The sequence below is a fragment of the Vanacampus margaritifer genome, chromosome 4 (genome assembly GCF_051991255.1).
Source record: "Vanacampus margaritifer isolate UIUO_Vmar chromosome 4, RoL_Vmar_1.0, whole genome shotgun sequence".
Classification (NCBI taxonomy): domain Eukaryota; kingdom Metazoa; phylum Chordata; class Actinopteri; order Syngnathiformes; family Syngnathidae; genus Vanacampus; species Vanacampus margaritifer.
In genome coordinates, this window is record NC_135435.1 from 26,290,150 (window position 1) to 26,296,185 (window position 6,036).

Below are 6,036 nucleotides of genomic sequence, written 5' to 3' on the forward strand. Positions count from 1 at the left end.
GATGTGAAGGTTAAAATGTAATTTATTTTTGCAAATAGGTATTTTGCGATAAAATACTCATTTAAATAAAGCACATTGCCTGTTTAGTTAATCTGCCCAATGTTGTCTCTGTTAATAGAGCAGAGAGTTCCCATGAGTCTATCCCAAAATGCTGAAATCTGTCAATGCTGTTTGAGAAGGACATATCCAAGCTCCGAGTGGCTCCTTATCCTTTTTAAAACACTTGGAATTATCTTTTCACTAATTGCTGTGTCTCTCTTGGGTAATAAGAGGACTTGGTAGTCATTAAGGTGAGGCCAATAATTTTTATTTTTATTTTTATTTTTTTTAATTAAAGTCAAGAAGCAATAAGAGAATTATTTGCTGAGCATTTTCCCTTTGGATTTGTTTTACATGCATTGAATTGGAAAATCACACAAAAACACCAGTAAATCAAAAATAAAAATAAAATAAAATGATTTTGACACACTCAAGTATCCGCAGTGTCTGCCACACTCAAGTGTCTGCAGTGTCTGTTCTGTGTCAAGCCACAACATAATCCTGTTTAAAATAAATGCAGCATTGTAAACAGGACTTCATGGCAGTGCCCAGTCAAAGCCATACATTTCGTTTCACTGTTTTTTTCAACCCCCAAAAAGCTCTGAGGAGCAAGTAATATTTTCAATAGGAGGCACATGATGCAGTTTGAATAAAGAGCACCATCAAACCGATAAAATTCTGCGTCCAAAGGGAAATGGATGGATGCCAGCAGTGAACGAATATTGACGTGGGTCAAGTCCTTTTCTTTTTAATTTTCCCTATGATGATATTGTCCCACTTTATTTACCATTACTCACATCTGCTGCCAAAAATATATTATAGCAATCATTTTGTCTTATCTTACACAAACTCACAAAGAGAAAACTGGCATCAAATGAGAAGGGGGGGAAACTCTCATTGTCTGCTTCCTGCCCCTGATTTTTTTCAACACTCCACTTGACAGCAGTGTGCTGCTGTAACATCAATTGTGGCATGTCTGAAATGTCTTGCTATATTCATGTTCTGGCTTAAGATGACTGACATCACCATCACCCATTCTGTTCTATCTGAACACTCAATAAACTGGCTGAGGTTGGTGTGCAACACAAAAGAGTGTGATTCTGTTCTGTCACTTGAGAAAAATAACATGTAACCATTGCAATCATTTCGCTATCAATCAATGCTATATTTAATGAAATGTATTTCTGTAAATAATTTTTGGGGGGGATAATTCTACAATGTCCCCGCCTATTGCCCGAAGCCAGCTGGGCTAGGCTCCAGCGCCCTCCGCGACCCTTGTGAGGACAAGCGCTTAAGAAAATGGATGGATAGATAATTCTACAATGCTTGTTTTGCCCAGATGTCACAAGGAATTGACACAACCAGTCAGAGATGGATCTAATTTAGATCCTGATAGATTGTGCCAGTAAAAACTGATAAGAAATTCAATTTTCATACAAATTCAACAATCTGCACTCTGTCCCAAATCGGTCACATTTCATTGTCAGCTCTCCTGAATGACCTGCCTGCAAAGTATTTTGGATGGAGGCTTTTCTACCGTTTATTCTGTATGAGTTTAGAAAAAAAAATAGCTTTTTTGTATAGCCTAGGAATGAATTCATCGCAATTGTTGAGAACGTTTATTGCTATATTTGAAACTCATCCCTTATATGCCTTTGATTGTCTCTCTGTCATTAGTTTGACCATATCAGCCTGCTCTGCCCAGCCAATAGCAGATAGCATCAGCCAATCAGCTCGCAGCGTGCCCCAGTTCTTTCCATCTGTGTCTCATCTGTGTGACTTGTCTGGGTCTATGTAGCTTTCATTTTCAGTTCCCTTTTTTTGGTGATGTCCCATATTTAATCTGCTATATTTTGTTCATGTTAGGAAGATGTGGTTTCATGACTGCCATTTGCTACCTTGCCTGTATGTTTAAAACATATCACACAAATATGTATTCCATACATCCATTTTAGGTTAGGCCTAAAAATAAAAAAAAATCTATCTGTATGACCATTAGTCATTTAGTGGTGTCTCGTGGGGCCGGTCATGTGTGTTGCCACAGCTGTACTGCAGTCACAGCTGTAAGCCAAAAGACTTGCGAGGGTAAGGGAGCAGCTGAGAAAGAAAAAAGGAGGGAGAAAACATGCATTTTAATATTGGTAGACAAAATGCAACATTGATTCTGGATCAAGTGGGCCAGTCTAGGGATTTAAATTTAGGACAAGGCAAAATGAATCTCAAAACAGTGGAACATGGGCTTTGTGTGTGCTATAAATATAAATCCATTGTACCTTCTTTTTTTTTTAATAATTGTACTCAATACAAAATATTCCAAAAATTTAATCAAGAAAAGAAGGAAAGAGTGTTAAAAACTAGACCAGATGTTTAACAATCAATAACATTGTTGATTGAGGCAAAACAAAACTTGAAGGAATTAATTTTTTATGAGTTCATATCCTCAATTACTTATTCGTAAGAAGTTCAAATGAAAATGAGTCCTGGCCATCTGTGAGAGCAAAAGTGAGCATGGTGACCTCCAAAGTGTTCCTGGGTTTGAGCAGCAAGATGAGCTGGGAGATGTGAGGCGGCGACCCCTTGCTGCTCCCTCCAAATGGCCATCACAGCTTGAGTTTTGACTTGCAATGGCCTTAGAGCTTCTCTAAGTGACCTTTTTAACCAGGTGTCTGCTGTAATAAACAACATACTCAGTGGGATCATCTTCAACATTTTACAAATTCATCATAAATAGAAACATTTAAAAACAAACACGGGTACTAGTATCCAGCACATCCAATTGATATTTATTTTACTGGAAAAAAGTAAGAAAAACACACTGGATTTTTCCATTGGCCAGGGTCAGCGAGTGATCCAAGTTGCAGTAAGCTAGTTTAAACTAAAAAGCCTAATTGATTTTAGTTCATTTTGGAGTTCATTTTGTGTTTGTCGCTTGTTATTAATGTGAATGGGAATAGCGATCTGACGGTTTACGATGAAGCCTTCAACATTCTGGAAAACTAAGGCGAGGAAGGAAGAATTTGGTGTTATTTGTGGAATATGTGGACAGCAATTACTGTATATCAACTCTGCCAAGTGCAAATATTATTTTTTTAAACTGCAAGTTTGACATTTGTCACAAATTTTTCCTTTTCACTTTATCGGGACATTTACGGCGGCACTGTGGGCGAGTGACTAGCGCAACCACCTCACAGTTCTGTATTTGGGGGTTTGAATTATTTCTGTGTTTTATTCCTTTACTCCTTTATTCCTTTACTCCTTCCTACAGAGATGATTTTGCCACACATAACAGCATGTAACTTTGAATAACAGAAGAAAATGGAGTGGAAAAAAAGACATAAAAGGGGGGTGCGGGGCACAGTGATAATAGGTTGCATTAGCCACATCTGCTGGGAAAAGGCCCGCAGAGAGGAAACTTGCCCAGTGAAGTGTAATCTTCAGCGGCCTGGTCCCTGTGAAAGCCAGCACAGTGAGTGGTTCTGGGTGGGGCCAGTGGACCCTTACATAAAGCAATGACTTTCACCATGGTAGGGGATAGAAATAACACACACTGAGCATAAACACAGAGGGAGCTCATCAGACCATGTAGGAGCCCCGAATGAAAGGTAGATTAGCAATGATATAGAGAGAAAACTCAATGTGGGAAAGGGGACTGCAGGGAAATTGGCTGGAGGATGTAAAGGGATGTGAAGAAAAATACTAGGCAGCAACAGTAAACAGAGTTGAAGATGTGGAGATATACTGGGAGGAAAATTGTGGATAGAATGGTACAGAGGACAAATGTGCCGCACACAGGGAGACGATACAACACACAAGCACCTGTCACAACAAAGACTGGATAACTCTTCAGGTCAAGACGCAGCTGTCCACTTTCACCTCAGAGAGAAACAGCACTATTTTGAGGATAACAGTGTACATATTCTACACAGAGAATGCAAGAAAGGTGAGAAAGAGGAGTAAAAAAGGCAACCTTTCCTATCATCCCTACCTAATGGATTCAACAATCTAGCGACTTTTGGCTTTCAGGCGCCTCTGTGAATACGTTTACATGCAGGCAATATTCGCGTTACGGTCAGAATTCGGGTTTCTGGAACAATCTGGAAACACGTTTACATGCGCAAGTTGACAGAGTTACCCCCGTATACATGGTAACCCGATGTAAGGACGGGCACCATCATGGCAGAAATAGACGTCATTTCCGCTTCTAACTTTAAACGGTCAATAAAATACATTATATTCATGCCACTCACCACGCTAAATAAAGTAGTCAGTTTCCTACTCGCTCCAGAAGTGTAGTTCTTTTTTTTTTTTTTTTTCCTGGAGAGCTCAGTATTGTTCATTCGGTAATTTTACCGATTTGACATGTCATCATCATTGCTCTCCTTTTTTTTTCTTTTGTTTTGGTATGTGGGTGAGTATGTGTTTGTGTGTGTATTCATTAGTTCACCTAAAACCTATTAAAAAATCCCATACCGTTCACCTAAACCGAACACTTCCAGCCAGAGTCGTGAGGCCGTCAGGAGACCCGAGGAAGGACCAAAGAAAACAAAGGAAAGTGAAATCCAGCACCGACCAGACACCACCCACCAGAAGTGTAGTTCTTGTCGGTACACGCCAGAAGCACGGAATTACTTGTTTGGATAAAGCGGAACTATGTGTACGTCATCTAATGTTCCCTCACGGACGCGTATTGTTGAACACTGCAAGCTAGAGATAAACAGTGTTTAAACATTGCGAGTGGTGTCACGTCTGTCTCGCAGGAATAGTTAACACGTCACAAACTGTGGCATTTTCGCCATAGAGACGCAATATAATGTGAAAACACCGCGGAGAAATCAATGTATTCAAGCGAGGCCCGTGTAGCGAGTGAGTGGGACGGCGCTGCGCATTCAAGTCGTTACTACAAAGACCAAGATTCCTTGCGAATACAAATAAGCGAAGAAGAGGAAAAGAGGTTTTGAAAATGTACACAACAAAAAAACAAAGCCCGGTTTATTCGAGGTATTCCGATTCTGTTTAAATGAACCACAATTCTGGTTATGAAAGGGGTAACCCAGGGCTCTTATTCGGGGTTTTAATGAGTTATTGACTGCATGTAAACGTTGGCTGGCTGGCGTCTGTACTGAATTTTAACAACTGTTGTTTGGTGCATGCATTTTCCTTTAAAGGATAAATACTTGAGTCCTACACCATCCTGTCAGACAAGAGCTGTATGATCTTTAACTGATCAGAGGTAACTACTAAGACAACTTGAGTGTTCTTTTAATATTGATTAAGTCCTTGAGAAAATTCACAGTCCAGTACAACAAAATGTCAATATTATGTGTGAGAGCAATGGAAAGATGTTGAAGGCTGGACAGTCCTAACTTGTCCTAAGATTTTATAATGAGCCATGCACAATTATTACTGGTACTCGCTGAGGAAATCTGTTGATAAATGTCTCAAAATCAATGCAAATGGTTAAAATCAGCACAAAAATCATTGAACCCAGATTCACACACTCCTTGACTAATGCACAAACCAACCACAAAGTGTTCCTGGAGTCTCAAATAATACCAAACCTAAATTGTTCAAGATTTATGTTATTTTCTTCAGATTGTTTTCTTACTGCACTTAACGTCCGTTGTTTGTGTAATTCCAATTATAATGTCACTCAGTGTACATCAATGACAAAAAATAGCTTTGATGTCATTTGCAGCACCTCTCACGAGTACTTTGTAATCATGCACACAAAGCGAAAAGCACTCCGAATGCAATCAAATCATATCACACGTGCATGAACAGACGAGGCAGCCATTCATCCATGCCCATCAACGCAACATGTCTTTTGAAGATGTTGATCGCTTGCCGCTGATTCCACTTGACCATTTGACTCCACCATTGTGTCGTTTGTATTTCATGTTGCGCTAGGAACGTTCACAGCGCATGCAGCGGATTCAGTAAAACTTCGTCCCCATTTTGCACGTCCGCCTCTCTTAACACCCTTACAGGTGCCTGGCC